Here is a 16,817-nt window from a genome sequence, read left to right on the forward strand (position 1 = left end):
GCTGAGGGCCCTCTGGTTAGCAGTCTGCAAAAGCATTTTCAGGCTCATAATGGGGCTGTGAAATGTTGGGGAAAGCCAGAATCAAAGCAGCAAAGCATTTCTGTAACTCTTTAGATGAGTAAAATGTCAAATATGTAAGGGCAGCAGAAAGGTTAGAAAATACATTTTATCTCCTGGGCAGTACAGCATTTCATATCACATGACTTCTAGGGCAAGACCTGTCTTTGTCACCCACAGAGATACAGAAGCTCAAACATGAATATTTTTGTAGCTTTGAAGCTTTAGTCTGATGCTGGATAGATGCTGGTCAATGACAGTCTCTGTGCTCCAGATGGCAGCAACAGTATACACTCTTGATGTCTTTATACCCTGGATATTTTTTACCTTTCTCGTTGATAAACAGAGTAAAAACTTCTCTTAAAATAGCTAATGTATAACAATTATTTTCTTAATGCTATCATAATAATTATATTCCCAGTATTTGTAATTGTTTTCTTTCTTGTTTAGTAGTTTGACAGAGTGACAGAGGTATTTACGTGTTACTCTGATTTAATTACAAATATAAACCCTCAAATAATGAAAGAATTTGCAGATGGTCAAAGTAACTGTATACTAATATGCTTGGAGAATTACTGAAGTCTAAGGTGGTAACTTAGAAAATCGTGTTCCAGGGAATACTCTGCATTCTTTTTTTTTTTATTTACGGGTATGACTTTTTCTTAGAAAGAAACTTCAATAATTCTATGATAGCCTAAAAAACCCCTATTTTTAAAATCTAGAAATAATTTTCCCAACTTCCCTAATCTCTTTAAAGCTTAAAATCATATCTTTGAAGAAAGTCATGGGAATCCGTTATTGATGACCTGGCATCCTTGAGACTAGAGAGGGAAAACGTGAAACAAAGATGTAAAGTCATATTTAAACCAAAGAGAAATTAGTTGTAGAGTATGGTATTAGTAAAAGCAAGGTTTTGGTTAAAATTACTTTTTACAAGATTGCTTTCAAGACATTAATTTGCTTCCACCTGTTTAGGCTTTCCAAATGCTTTTTGTTGTTGTTGTTGTTGTGATCACACAGACCAGGTTTCCATCTTGAATATTTATTTTTTTAAAAATATTAATGTATTAGTATTACTTTTGTGAAAGTATTTTGCCCTAAATCATCTTTATTTCTTAATAATTGTTTTCAGTATATATGGAACAAAATTGGTATAAATCTTTAACTATGACTCTTATTTCCAGCTTAGAAGATGGCTCTAGTTCATCACTCCTTTCCTAGAACCCTTGCTCATTACAAAAGCACTGAGCAATTTCCTTGGTGCTGAACTAAATAGCTCTCTTAGAACTCTAAAAGAGTCAGCCCACAAGTTAAGGAAGTATTTCTAGAGAAGATGTTGGGTTAACCTAGTGATAGCTAGAATCTAATATTCTTAAAATATTCTTTGTGAGGCCTCATCTAGGAGTACTGCATCCAGTTCCAGGCCTCATCTGGAGTACGGTGTCCAGTTCTGGGCTCCCCAGTACAAGAGAGATATGGAGCTACAGGAGAGAGTCCAGCATAGGGCTACGAGGATGATCAGAGGGCTGGAGCATCTCCAGTATGAGGAAAGGCTGAGAGAGTTGGCCTGTTTAGCCTGGAGAAGAGAAGAAAGGAGATCTTAGCAATGTCTACAGATACCTTAAGGGGGGTGTCAAGGGGATGAGGCCAAACGCTGTTCAGCAGTGCCATGCAACAGGACAAGAGGCAATGGGTACAAACTGACACAGGAAGTTCCTCTTGAATATGAGGATCTTCTTTACTGTGAGCATGACAGAGCACTGGACCAGGTTGTCCAAAGAGGTTGTGGAATCTCGTTCTCTGGAGATATTCAAAACCTGCCTGGATGCAATCCTGTCTAACATGCTCCATGTAACCCTGCTTGAGCAGAGGAGTTGGATTAGATGATCTCCTGAGGTCCCTTCCAACCATTCTGTGATTCTGTGACTTTGCATTTCTCTTTGCTGAGCTTCATGAGATTCCTGTCAGTTCATTTCTCCAGCCTATTGAGGTCACTCTGAATGGCAGCACAACCATCTGCTATATTAGCCACTCCTCCCAGTTTTGTATCATCTGTAAACTTGCTAAGGGTGCATTCAGTCCCATCATCCAGGTCATTGACAAAGATATTAAACTGTTTTGGCCCAGTATCCACTACTAAACTGCACTAGTAACGGGCCTCCAGAAGAACTTTGCGCCTGTGATCACAACCCTGTGAGCCTGGCAGTTCAGCCTGTTTTCAGTCTGTTTCACTGTCTGCTTATCTAGTCCATACTTCATCAGTTTGACAATGAGGATATTATGGGAGACTGTGTTGAAAGCCTTGCTAAAGTCAAGATAAACAATATCAGCTACTCCTTTCTTGTCCAACATGCTAGTCATTTCATTGTAGAAGGGTATCATGTTGGTCAAGCATAATTTCTCCTTTGTAAATCTATGCTGACTACCCGCACTCAACTTCTTGTCCTACATATATATGTACATGGCTTTCAGGATTATTTGCTCCATCATTTTCCCAGGAGTTGAGGTGAGATTGACTGGCCTGTAGTTCCCCAGATCCTCTTTCTTGCTCTTCTTGAGGACAGGAGTGACATTTGCTTCCTTGCACTCCTCAAGAACCTCCCTCAATCACCATGACCTTTCAAAGATAATGAGATAAAGAGGCCAGATGCCTCAGTGCTCACAGAGGCATGCCAGCAGATCCCATGGATTATGTAAGTCCAGTGGTTTAAATGCTCCCTAGACTGAGGTTAAATCTACCTTGCTTCAGACCTTCCTGTTGGTCTCAGGGGCCTGGGATACCTGAAGTAAAAAACCAAGGCAAAAAGGGCACTGAATACCTTTGTCTTCTCCTTGTCCTTTGTCACCAAGTCCCTATTCCCATTCAGCAGAGGACCCACATTTTCCCTATTCTTCCTTTTGCTGTTGATAGACTTGTAAAAGCCCTTCTTGCCCTTCATGTCTCATGCCAGATTCAGCCCTTGGTGAGCTTTGGCTTTCATAATCTTCATTCCTGCCTGCTCACACAGTATCTCTACATCCTTCCTGGGTCACCTGCCATTGCTTCCACCTCTGATACACTTCCTTTTTATGTCTGAGTTTATTCAGGAGCTCTTTGTTCATCCATGCAGGCCTTTTGCCAACTTTGCTTGATTTCCTGCATGTGGGGATGGACAGTTCCTGAATTCAGAGGAGGTGATCCTTGGAAATCAACCAGCTGCCCTGGACCTCTCTTCTCTCCAGGACAGTATCCATGGGATTCTTCTAAGCAGGTCCCTGAGCAGGCTAAAGTCTATTCTCCTGAAGTCTAGGGTTGTGATTCTGTTTTTTTTTTTTTTTTTTTTGTTTTGTTTTGTTTTTTTTTTTTTGCTTTTCTTCCCCCCCTCCTCTCATGATCCTGAACACCATTATATTATGGTCTCTGCAGCCAAGGCTGCCTCCAGCTTTCACATCCCCAACCAGTTCTTCTTTCTTTGTAAGTATGAGGTCCATCAGAGTGTCTTTCCCTTGTCAGCTCCTCAACCCTCTATGCCAGGAAGTTGTTGTCAACACACTCCAGAAAGCTCCTAGATTGCTTGTGCTTTGCTGCGTTGCCTTGCCAGCAGAAATTGGACGGTTCAAATCCCCCAGGAGGACCTGGGCCTGCAAACATGAGAACTCTTCCAGTTGTCCGTCCTCATCTACTTCTTCTTAGACACCCTCCACAGAGTTGCCATTATTGGGTAGCTACTAATCCTGGCTCATAAGCTCTCAGCTGGCTCTTCATTCATCCCAAGGCAAAGGTCCATGCAGTCCAGCTGCTCTCTTACACACAGGGCAATTCCCCCTCCTCACTGCCTGGCCTGTCCTTCCTAAAGAGCTTGCATCCAGCGATGGCAGCACTTCAGTGGTGTGAGCTATCCCACCACACCCTGTGATCTTGATGAGATTGTAGCCCTGCAACTGCATACAAACCTTTAATTCCTCCCGTTTGCTGCCTTTGCTGTGTGCCTTAGTGTACAAGCACTTAGTGTACAGCCACAGAGAAGAACCCAGTTATGCTGATTTCCAGGAAAAGGTAAGAACTTCTGCCATATGCTGTCCTCTCGGCACCTCCTTATGTGCATCCATACGTTTTGGTGGGCCCTCTTCTGCCTTTTTTTATTTTCAAGGTCTGTCTTGTCCACTAGAGCAGAGACAATGCTTACTAGTCTTGTGAAAATAATGAATGTTTTAGACCAGAGCAGAGTATTTGCTGAAATCTTATTTTAAGAGGAGGTAGAATAAACTTCCCTAATTCTGACCAAACTCAGTCTCTTCCCTTCCTTTTACTTCTTTTCCTTTTCCTTTCCAAAGATGCTGTGCCAGTAATCGCTTTTATTTGCAAATACTCTTCTTTTTTGGTCTTCTTAATTCACAGAATTTATATTATGATATATATTACGAAATTTAGTCCAATAATAAACCAGAATAAACCACAGTTGGAAGAGTGTTGTGTGATTATTGTTCATGAAAAGTAGACAGACCTCAGTCTTTGAAAGTAGAGATTCAGAAGATCCGTGAAAGGTAGCAGGGATAAATAATGCTTTTCATCAAATGAGAAAGATCCACTGTTCTGTCATACAACTTTATTCCAGTGATAGATGGTCCCAGGGGACTTGGACTGATCCAAGCTCCATGTTAAATAAGGTGGACTCTGTTGCTACTTTTAGTAGCAACTAACTAGTAGCTGTGTCTTGTCTGACCTTGATTGCAATCTTGAGTTAGTTAGTAGGAACATAATTTTCAAAGCAGGCAACATTAGCAGAGAGTGCCTATCTAGCAGCTATAATTAATAAGTTAAGGCTCCCCAAATCTATTTATGGTTGCTATCTCTGTTGCAGAGGAACTCAAACAATTGCATTTCTTGTCATTACTTGGCTCTTCCAAGCTCCTTATCTTTGATGAATTTTGACTTGAATGTTTTGCAAATCTCTCATTGCTATGGCTGGTATTTTGTCTGAGGTTTTTTGTGTTTGTTTGTTTGTTTATTTCCATCTGACAATAGTTTGTTTCCTCAATATTTGCAATGAGATTTTAGTGTTTATCTAAGAAACATGCTGCTCATAACTTGACACTTTTTGATGAAAACCCTCAGAGACTGTGCAGTACATATGAAGGGCAGTATAATCTGAGTCATTGAGACTGAAAGCACTGGCCAGTGGTTAGATTGATGTTTGCAAGAGTAGAGCTCAACATAAAGCTGTTGTATGACTTAAGAGGTGTGCAGTGAAGATGCGTCCCTACCTCAGTCTAGACCTTGTGTAATGTCAGACAACTGATTTTCCAGTTGTACACTGATCTTGAACCTCCTCATATATTTTGAATTAGACCCAATGTCTATTATTAGACTATTAGATATAACAGTGCCTCATAAAGACTCTTATGGGACGTACCTTTTGTAGGACTCAAAAGGCAACTTTGAGTCTGAAAAGCACTGCTGTCGAAGGTTGCATTTGCAGTGAATCTCAGATGAAAGACAGGGAACTAACTGTCCACTGAAGATCATTCTGCAGTGAAAATAATTGTTCAATAGCAGCACGCAGCTTGTGTCTGAAGAGATGAATCTGCTGTGATACATCATGAACAGTGTGGCTGCAAGCAATCTGTATCAGAGATTATCACTGATATGCTGAAAGCTCGCTTGTGGAAATATCTTGCGACAAAAATATCTTGGGAGGTTTACATGTAAATGTCAAGTGTTATAGGACAAAAAGTCACACATGAGAAGAAAGAAAAATTTGTAACACTGGAGAAACATTAAACAAAAGATGGTAGTGTAAGACTTAAGGAAAAGGCATAGAAACAAAAGTGCTTGTTTATCATCATCTTGGTTCCTTAATACCAAAAGCTTCTGATATCTGGCTTGGTATACATTACAGGAGAACAAGAGCTAGCAAAATTCACAAAGGCTTTAAACCAGTCATGAATTCTCAGCCATAGAACTGCCCAAGTAGAATCCTAATTCACTCATATATATATATATAGAAGACCTGCAAGAAATGGGAAAAAGTAAGTCTTACAGACACGTTTTTGTAGTCATTTGGGAAATTTTTATGAGATAAATACAGCTTCTGTAAAGAAAATTCTGAAATATTTGTGTTCATTCGGCTCTGACTCTTTCTCTCATGCTTTATAAACAAGTAAATGTACCCACCTTGCAGGTTGTATAGTGTTTTTTTCCTGTGGTTAATGATGTTCTGTGTATGCAGAATAAAGCAAAGAGGTTTAACTATTAGCATGGAAGGTGACTAGGTATTCTTTGTTTCTACCAAAGCAGTTGAAATAAAGTATGCTGTGGGCTCTTTTTTTTAAATAAATGGAAATTCTTTCCAACGCAAATGTAAATATATTTTCAAATTAATGTTATTTTTTTATTCAGAAAATAGTTAGATCCTACAGTCAACCCTGCTGCAGCTTAGCCTCTCTAATGAGGGATCAAGTAGATTAACATAATTTCTCATATAAAACAGAATAAGAACAGTGTACAGTTTGCCCTGGGATACCTCAAAAAAGCCCTACAATGTAAAGTGTGCTGGTAATATTTTGCTCCAAGTGCATTTGTTATCACTGCACAGTACACGATATTAGAATTATTATTAAAATTTCTCTGATAGTCACTTTTATATCTGATTTAGCAGAATCTACAGTACAGATAATTGGAAAGGCATCTCTTAGGTTTTATTATAAGTTTTCAAGTGAAAGTAATTTTGTGGTGAATAATTAATTTCTTCTAAAAGATAATAATAAGTTAGGAGCAAATAATCAAAGGTAATGTGGTCCTGATTTGATACTACAAATTCTGCAGATAACTGTTGGCTGAAGTCAAATAATGATGTTGTACATTCACTAAGAAAAAAAGTATGTTTTGGGTTATCTCCACTTAGATGAACTTTTGCATAAGTTTGTATTGTGGTAATGATTCACAAATAGGAAAACACTTTTTCTTCCTTTATAAGGCTTTTCTCTGACAACACCAACAAGCATTACATTGGTAACATTTGCATATACTTGCTGATTGTTACTCCAAGGGTAACAATGTTTTAGTAGGAACCATTTTATTGGTAAAGAAGCAAATTACAAAGTTAATTGAATCTGATTTTGTTTACACGTGTATGTAAACTAGAGACTCACCTTTGAAGATGCTTTGAAGAACTTCAAAGAAAAAAGTCTCTAGTTTGTATTGAGATACACATGCAAGTAAAATCAGATTCTTCTTTTTGAAAGCCCCATTCAGTTAACATGAGGTTGCAAGTAGGTTCTTAAGGCTTCCAAGAAAGTGATGAAAGCTTCTTGTTCGTATTTCATATCTCAGATGTATTTCATAGGGTGGCACCTTATACTCATGGAAGCATGATACTGCTGCAGGATCACCTTCAAAAAAATGCACAGTATGAGGTGTATCTGTTCATATGAAGTACCTATTTCTTTATTATGACTAGCAGCATGACCAAGTGTGTGTGTATTTATCATCCAGGTAAATACGCAGGATAATATAGCCAAGCTGAAATAAGACATAGAGAAAATTAATTAATACAGGAAGATTGTAGATTTGGCACAACATGTATGTTCCACTTTGTGGAATGATGACAGATGGGCCCTCAGGAAACTCCACTGGAGTACACATGATTTGGATATCTGAATGAATAAATATAAGCATATATAAATATTTAGACTTCTATATTGTTATTGAACTATATTACATTCTATATTATTATTTCCTCTCTAACATCAATAGTTCCACTAAAGTCAGTACTATCACACAAGAGCATGAGTAGTTTAAAAACCACCACTATTGTGTGTATCCAGTGCTGGCTTACTGCAAAAAAGCAATACTTTGTCATTTTCCAAAACATTAACTATGTGACTTGCTTAAAAACTACAAAAACCTTGTGCCAAAATGTGCCTGGTGAATAAACTATCTCCTCAGGCCAGCAAGATGGTGAGTCAGGCAACCACATGGGACTAATGAGGGGAGGAAGGAAGCAGAACAGAAGACATTTGCAGAATCACTCAGAAGACAAGATCTTCTAGGTTATATTAAGCCTGTTTCTGAAGTAGGATTGCTGCTCAGAGTGTTCCCTCTCAGTTTGCCCCAGTTTCCTACCACACACACCTACATCTTTAGCTCCTTCCTACTGTTCTCCAGTGACTTCTTGATCAGTTCTGCTACAGCCTTCCTCACTTCTGGAGCTCTCTGTTCTAGTCACGCTCCTTTCCTTCTTTTTGCCTACGTGGATCTTCAGTTCTCCTCTCCAGCCATGCTTTGGCTCCTTGCTCTAATCATTGTGTTCTACTGTTGTCCTACTCAGTCCCTAAGTGGGTGAGATAATCTTCCTAGAATCTGGGAGATCCCTAGGAATGAAAGCTGAGTCTACTTATCCTGGCATGTTTGATGAATTCCATGATATTGCTAGCAAACTGTAAGAACACAAACTGTAAAAGCAGCTCCATTGATAAGAGCAAATGCTCATGTAGCCCAGTGTCCTAATTCCAACAGCAGCCAATTGCAGAGACCTACAGAAAACTATAAGAAGATGGCAAACATATGTGATGCTATCTGTAAGTACTTTTCAACCTTCAACAAATTTGTGGCTCAGATGTTGTTCCTATGAGCGTAGTAATTCTCAGTGGGTTTAGCCTCTGTGAACTTATCCAGTCTCCCTGTAAACTCATGGAAACTTTTAGCATCCATGTTTGACAGGGAATTCCACAGTTTAACAACCCATCATACGACTAACCACCTCTCTTTCTTTGTTATTAAGAGTCTGAGAAATCAGAAATTACTGTTATGCTGCAGAAACCTCAAGAATTAGGTCTCCCAACAGAATTCATCCACTCTGTGTCTATTGGAAGCTAGCTGTCAGGGCCCTGAGGGCATTACCAGGCCTGAATGCCCTGACCTGAGACCCTCCCAGCCACTGCCCCACTGCCCCTGCCTCCAAGTGGCCAGGAACCCATTTCAGCTCAGGCCTGGTCCTTCAGCCCTCTCTGAGCTATGATGTAGGCATGTCTGCCCTCAGCCCTGCCTTCAGTTCCTTCTGGACCTTTTGGACATACATTTTATTTTGCATCCAGCCCTCTCCAGCCCTGTCTCCTGTTGCTCCTGACTTGCTTTCTTTGGACCTACATCATTGCTTACCATGTTGGAGGCATGATGGACCCTGTTACTGGCACCTGGCTCTGCCCACTGTGCTCAAACCGTGTGGGATATCATCCTATTGATAAGGATGTGGCCTAAGCAGGGAGTGCTTCCACGCTTTGTTTCCCAAGGTCTTCTGGGCATCATAAATTCTTTGAACAGTTCTTCAGAATCTCCCTCCTTTCTTTCTGAAGATACCCTTCTAGATTTCCCTGATGAATAGGAAAAAGCCTCTGTCCCCAAAATGGATAGTGAAACCTTTTCCTTGAGTTTATAGCATTTTTCTGCTTTAAAAGATGTTATTTTTTGTTGATGAAGGTAATCAAAAGTCATTCTGAAGTATACCAGAAATATGATTGCTGCTGAAACTTTCCTGCCTGTGGCATGCACTAAGGGAAGGAGCAGCAATTAATTCATATTCTGTGTTTTAAACAGATGAAGATGAAAAGAGAAGATGCCAGACCTTTTGTGGAGATGTAACTGAACAGTTGTTACTGCTGAAATTTTCTGGGGTGGGAGGGAAGAAGAGATCTTTGTGGGGGGGGGCAGTTTCCAGCTGCTTCTGCACCCGTTAAATTATACTGGGGAAAAAAAAAAAAAGAAAAAAGGCAATCTTGGGTTTCTGAGTCCTGAAATCTATCTAGCGTCAGCAAGAATCTATGACATTCACTAGCAGTATCTGATTCCTGTTTAGTAGCTTCCCAATGACAACGCTAATGCTAATATCAATTCCTTCTTTGACTTAGATGCCAGAAGTCTGGTGAGGATCTAACAATTTGATTATTAGATCCTGCAAGCAGGTCCCAATATAGTGTATCTTTTTGGAGGAGGAGGGGCATTTTATATGCCTGGAAAATTATTTTAGAAGAATAGTATTAATGTGTTCCTTTATCAGTTTGGATTTAAGATTTAAGAATCATTGAAACAGTGGCTGGAAAACACCTCTTGAGGTCATAGGATCATAGGATAATTCAGGTTGGAAGTGACCTCAGGAGGTCTCTAGGTCAAAGCAAGTTCAGCTATGAGCTCAGAGAAGATTGCTCAGCGCTTTATCCAGCCTGGTCTTGAAAATCTCCAGGGATGGAAACGGCACAAATGTCCTGTAGCCAGCCTCTTGCTCAGAGCAGGACTGTTGTCACATCAGGTCAAGTGTGGCTTTGTCAGGCCAGGTCTTGGAAACCTTCAAGGATAGAAATCTCTAGGTAACCTGTAGGTACTCACTACCCTCCTGGTAAAGAAGTTTTTCCGTATTCAACTTCGATTTAACCAGCTTCTGTCTATGTATCATGTCAGAATTTTTAGCTATATAAAAGCATATTAATTTTCCACGTTCCATGTATGTTCAATAGACCCTGCTGAGCAGGGAGGTTGGACTAGATGATCTCCAGAGGTCACTTCCAGCCTTACTGATTCTATGATTCTATGATATAGAAGTTACTGTACAGTTGCATTTACCTTCTTTGTGATTTGTTGCACGATTTAAATATTTGTAGCATGTGTTAAGATACTACACAGAAAAAGCATTGTGGAATTGCACATTATTTGTTTTAATAATCCTGATGCTATAGCTGGAAAAGGAAGAAGTCTATCACAGGATCTGCCAGGACACCCAGTATTTCAGAAATGTACTCAGCATAGTCCTGAATCTAGTACCATAATTTTTAAGCCTCTCTCAGAGGGGTAAAACCAAAATTAGTGAGAAATGCATTGAAGGTTCACCAGTGTTTAATATATTCTCCTTTAAAAATATTTTAAAGCCTTTCCCATGTCTTTAAATGCTGGCATACTGTAAAATGTGTAGGGTTTCTAGAAGGGTAAGACTTACAGGGAATGTAGTGGAGGGAAAGCAGGGAGAGAGAATACTTTTTACACAGGAGGATTTCTAATCCCCTTGCTCAAACGGTGTTTGTTCACATGTTAAAAAATATTATAATCAAATGATATATACCAAACTGCATTAACGTCCATTTTACAAATTTGATCATAAATAATATTTCTCACAGTACTATCCCATTGATAGACTTGAAAGAAAGCTTGGACAATGTGACATTGTTCTTTCAAATGTTTGCATGCACATTCAATATTAGATAACAATGAATCTCATATGTGCTTTTAAAATAAATCACAATAAAACTTGGAAAACTCCTTCATCCTTGGGAAACATTCTGAATTATTTTAGCAAATATTCATTGCATTATAAATTTAATCATGTTCCTAATTGTTCCATGGTCAGCAACATGATGTTTACAGGTGAGCAAAACAAAACTCCTGTGAACCACAGGGTGTGGTAGATTTTAGAAACAAGAACAAAGCAGAAAACACTTGACAGAAGACTTTCTTCTATAAAGCTGGGGACTTGCTAATACAGAGTATGGTTTCTGATATATATTATGGAAATGATATGTGGAAAGGATTGTTGCATTTTATTTAACCTTGAATTCATAACACCTGCCCTTAGCAGGTATATTGCTCTTTTCCCCTTTTAAAGACAGAGGAAATTGAATATTGTTTATGATTAATTCAGCACAAGATAGAATATGCAACTTGTATCACAAAGAACCAAAGCACATCTTTTGTTGTTTTCTGTAGCCTCTTTTTTTTTTTTTTTTTTTTAACTGTTCAATAATTTATCTCAAAAGGGCCATAACGGAGTGAGATCTTTTCAGAATAGAATAGTCCTAAGGCAGCAATTGAAATAAAATACTCACTTCAGTTGGTTTAATAGCTTGGCTAAATGCGTACTAAAATTGTTTTATTTTTGTAATATTAATTATAAATAAGAATTAATATTTAATGTCAGTAGGATAAACAATTCTTCACTTCCCCCATATGAAATGCCAGTGAACAGTATTGGTAGTTAAGCATAACTACAGACTCCTAACTCAAGGGCTCTGAGGAAGAACCAGCAAACACAGTTTCACAGCAATTTAAGCCTCACCTCTAGTATGCACATACATAGTCTTGTGGGCATAGTCATCTGCATGCACTTCTGAATCTGAAATTATACCCTCATCCCAGTGGTGAGAAAATCTGTGCAAACTCAGAGATATATAATAAATAAAGACAATCTCTACCACCAAGATCATACAATGGGTAGATACACAACAAAAAGATTTTTAAAAAAATAAAACAATCAAACAACCCGGATCTATATGATCCACCAAGGTTTAAGCACAGCTGCAACCTAATTTCTGTCAAAGATTCTGTGGGCATCACAGACAAGGAAGATTTTCAGGGTGTTTAAGAAAGAACTTGTAGGTTAATATTTTGACAGATCTTCTGGTTTACAAGCAAATAATGCAAACTTATTTTCTTAAGCCACACAATGTTTTTATTTCAGTTATTATAACTGTATGTAAAACTTATTTTCAGATCCCTTTTTTGGATAAATTCCATATACAAAATCACAGGCCTCATTTGGAAACTTCGATTCAATTCAAGAAAATCCAATATTTTTTCTAGGTGAGAAGGTCTGTGAAGATTATGCCTGCAAACAACCAGGAAGATAAGGAGGTACTTTTACTGCATATGCAGGTACCTTTACTACATATGCTGAGAGCATCTTCCCAACTGAGATTATTAGCTTTATATCAAAGTAGGACAGCCAGTTGCCAGCAGTCTGCAATTCTTCCCAGTCAGATTTGCATTTGGCCTCAAGTCACTTCTCTGAGCTGCTTTGTAAAACGAATTCCCAGAACTCTTTCCCCCCTATCGCTTGGTGGCTCAGTATAAATACAATTGCTATGGCTTCTTTAAAACATTGACTCTCTGTTCTAGGCTGGAAGATACATTGCTGAGTCGTTCCACTGGCTGTGTGACATCTGCCAAAGAGACATTGGCAATCTCATTTGTAATTTCAGACTCTGTTTTGTTAGGCATAGACAAACACAGAACTAAAAACATGCAAAAATTTCTTCCCTAAAGAGGATTGAGGTATACAGAAAATATTTGTATAGAAAAATGTTTCTAAACAATGCATACACTAAACAGTATAACAATTTTCTTTTTAATACAGTTTTACTCCAGTAACTGTAATTAGCAAAGGAGAAGTTGAAGTTTTAAAGCATCCTTTACAGTGGAGACACAGAGGAGCAGTAGCAGCAAGAGATCTCAGTTCCACAGACAACACCTGTGGTTGTGTACACTGTATTCCTGTATAGCAAAGGTGGCTTCTGTTGCAAAGTATTGAAAACTAAAATACATAATAGAATACAATGGACATGCTCAGCACTATTCCACTGAAGGCAATTGTGTATAGCCTAATATTTAATTAAAGTATGATATACTAGACATTAATGAGAAGACTTCTATTTGAAGACCTTAAGTTCATCTTAATGGAATAAGAAGTTTAAATGAAACCTCCTTATCAAAGTATATTAAAAAATAACAAATCTAAGGAAAGACTATGTCTATAAAGTTCAGTGGAAAATAAGTACGTGCATTTAAAAGTTTTGGTTATAGATCACAGTAACTGTATTAGTACACAACTGTAATTATAACCATCATTAAATATAAACCATAGAAAAATCAACACATTAAAGAGCCAAACAAAGTACAACACTGTGAAAAGAGGGTTTAAAGTGTTTTCTATGTAAGTACTACCAGGGATAAATTTGAAAACATTTCTGAAAGCAAGCATAAGGGAGTCTGCTGGAAGGAGGCTCAAATACAGTCAGCATTTTTTTCTTCTAAAGAAGCTATTCCTTGTGCTGAAATTCTTTAAACTTTCTTTCACCCCAGAGGAGAAACTTAAAAAAAAAAAAAAAAAAAAAAAAAGCTAGAACAGAACTTATTTTTGCTATATTTCACTGTATTTAAAAGTTGTTTCCTATGTTATTAAGAAAATTGTTATATAGGTTTTTTGTCTTGAACTGAATAAAAATGGTTTTGCTAGAAGTGCTTAAAACTTAGCATACTCATAGTCCTCTGAGGAATGCATACTCTGCCAAGTTTGAAAACACTTGGAATAGAAAGAAGGTCTGAGTAAATCTTGCATACTGGGCTACATTTTTTTACTGATTTATGAACAACATGCTGATGCTTAGCGTGAGTTGTAGAGTTTGTCTGATCTATGAAATGAAATAAACACAGTTGCATAATCACATATTTTGTACTCACAAACTTTTGGGAATATTCAGATAGCAGTACATGCTAAAAGTCCCAATTTTGTTTTTCTCTAGTACTACCCTCATTTACAATAAGTAATTTTTTTTGTACAAGTCAGAAATTCTAACATTCATGCTTCTGCAACACCAGTCATTCAGATTGTTTATACTTGTTATAAAGTAGTGGTATTACCACCACACTGGTCACAGAAAATGCAAATGTGCCACTAATCAGAGGTATCACTTTTCGTTTCCGGCCTGGAAGGAGCATAGATCCTCAACTGTTATTTAATGCAGTTAAACTTTGCCACTCAGTGTAATTTTTCAATAGCCATAAAATAGCTTTACCCTTTAGTGTCAGGGTTCTGAACAATTATTTTGGAATTTGAAAATATTTCACTGTTAGACTTTTTATTAGCAATATGCCAGTTTCTGAGATTCATAGGGTTTATAGGCAGAAACACTGAGCTTTGCAGCATGAACACATTGAAACTCATTCCAAATAGTCAACAGGTATGTGAAATTATGCACAGCACATAGTAAGATTCTATAAGCTAAAAAAGGTATCAAGGGACCTTTTAATGATCTAGCACAGTGGTAGATTCTTCTCAAATAAATATTTTTAAGAGTCAGCTAAAAAGAAATCTTTTTCTGGAGTGTAACAAAGAAATCACACTGTAAATACCCAAAACACGAACAGTTCACTGAACTTGTTTAGGAAATATTTTGACATTGACTTTTTTTTTTTTTTTTTTTTTTATCTGCAGGATTTAACAAGTATCCAAAACATTTAAAAATTTGAGAGGTAACTTCAGGTGGTGGCAGAGTCTGTTGCAGATCGCTGAGCACTGCCCCCCTATAATTTACCAGTAGCTGGTTCATCTGTGGTGTAGATCACAGTGATGAAGCACGCTAACTCGCAAGGAAGAGAATGGGAATCTTTTTCCGTGCCTGAAGCCTATATGCTGTCTGTGAGGTGCAAGCAGCTGCAAAATACCAAGAACCATTTGGCACTGACTGGCATACCACTCATTTGTGTACCTCATCTGAAACACAACAGGGCTGCACATTTTTAAAAAGTGGGGCACATAATTATGGCAAGTACTTTGCTGTAGTTGTAGTGATTGATCATGGGAAGCAGGTACCTTGGGAAAAGATGAGTTCTACTTTTGTGAACAGTACAGTCTGTATACTAGGGGAGCAATTTAAGTGGCTCCTCTTCACTGGATATATTGTTTGTCCTGAGCCATTCATTCCGGAACATAATCAGCCTAGTTAAAAGAATGCAATTTCAAGTCTTGTTTGACTGAATTGGTTTTGAACTATTTTAGGGGTATTCAGTTAATGAATCAAAATGTAAACTGTGTAATTAGTTCAAAGGATATCATATATAACATGATTAGACAAGATATAAATGTAGTCAGTGTCTTAGATAAATAAAAATTTCCTATGGAATTTACAAAAGCTTTCAACACAAACTGTTCTTATTAAAGCTAGAGACAGCAACAAAAGACTTTGTTCAGCATTTATAACATCTCCATATGCCGAGCCTGATTTTCAGCCTGTGATCACTCCAGCCTTTGTTTTTCCAGATGAAGTTTTTCTTTTCACATTCCTGTCCTACAGTGATTTGTTGTATACATACTGGTAGCTATGTTAAGTCAGCAATAATTAATAATTATGTTATTAGTATTTAGATGAGTGTAAATCCTTGTGAAGCAGAAGCCTAAACACTTTTTCAGTTAAAAAAGAAAAGAGAGAGAGAGACAGACAGACGGACAGACAGACAGATAGACAGAGACAGAGAGAAGTTCCTTTATATCAGTTAAAAAAAGAGGTAAGTTCCTTTATATCAGAAGTTTCTTCTGCCACATAGGAAGTGAGGAATTCACTTTGTTGAAATGCACAGAAGTGCACTGCCTCAACCAAATGAAGAAAATTGGTATGGCAGCTCTAGGAGTAATTTTACCAATCCATTGAGATAATCTCTCAGCAACTTGGTTTCTCTATAGGCAGAATCAGCTTGGGGTTGTTTCCATTTTACAGGAACTGCAGTCCTAGAAGCCAGTTGTCTCTGAGACCCATGCTACCATAGTGGCTGTCATCTCTTTGTGCTGTAGTTCTGTTGAAAACAAGGACCAAAAGTATCTAAATATCATTATGTGCTTTGAGCTCTGAGGGGGTGTAATGGTATGCTTATGTTTTTGTAGTGATCTTTCAAATCTTTTTCTAGTCACACCTTAGACTTTTCCCCACCATTCTGTTCCCTGGAGAACAGAATGATACTACATATTGTTGTGGCTTGAAGTGCAGATAATGAGAGCAGATTTTTTCAGCAATTTCTTCACAGTGTGTCAACAGCCTCATTTTATGCAGCAGAGCTGCAGCAGCTCTACACTGAGAACTTAAGATGCTTGCTGAGCAGGCTACAGAAGCTGAACTCAGAAATGGACCTTCTTTTTTAAGTTCACAAAGTATTTTCTCAGACATTGAAAGATGTTCTTCAGAATTGGTAT

Source organism: Rhea pennata, chromosome 3 (genome assembly GCF_028389875.1).
Source record: "Rhea pennata isolate bPtePen1 chromosome 3, bPtePen1.pri, whole genome shotgun sequence".
NCBI lineage: Eukaryota > Metazoa > Chordata > Aves > Rheiformes > Rheidae > Rhea > Rhea pennata.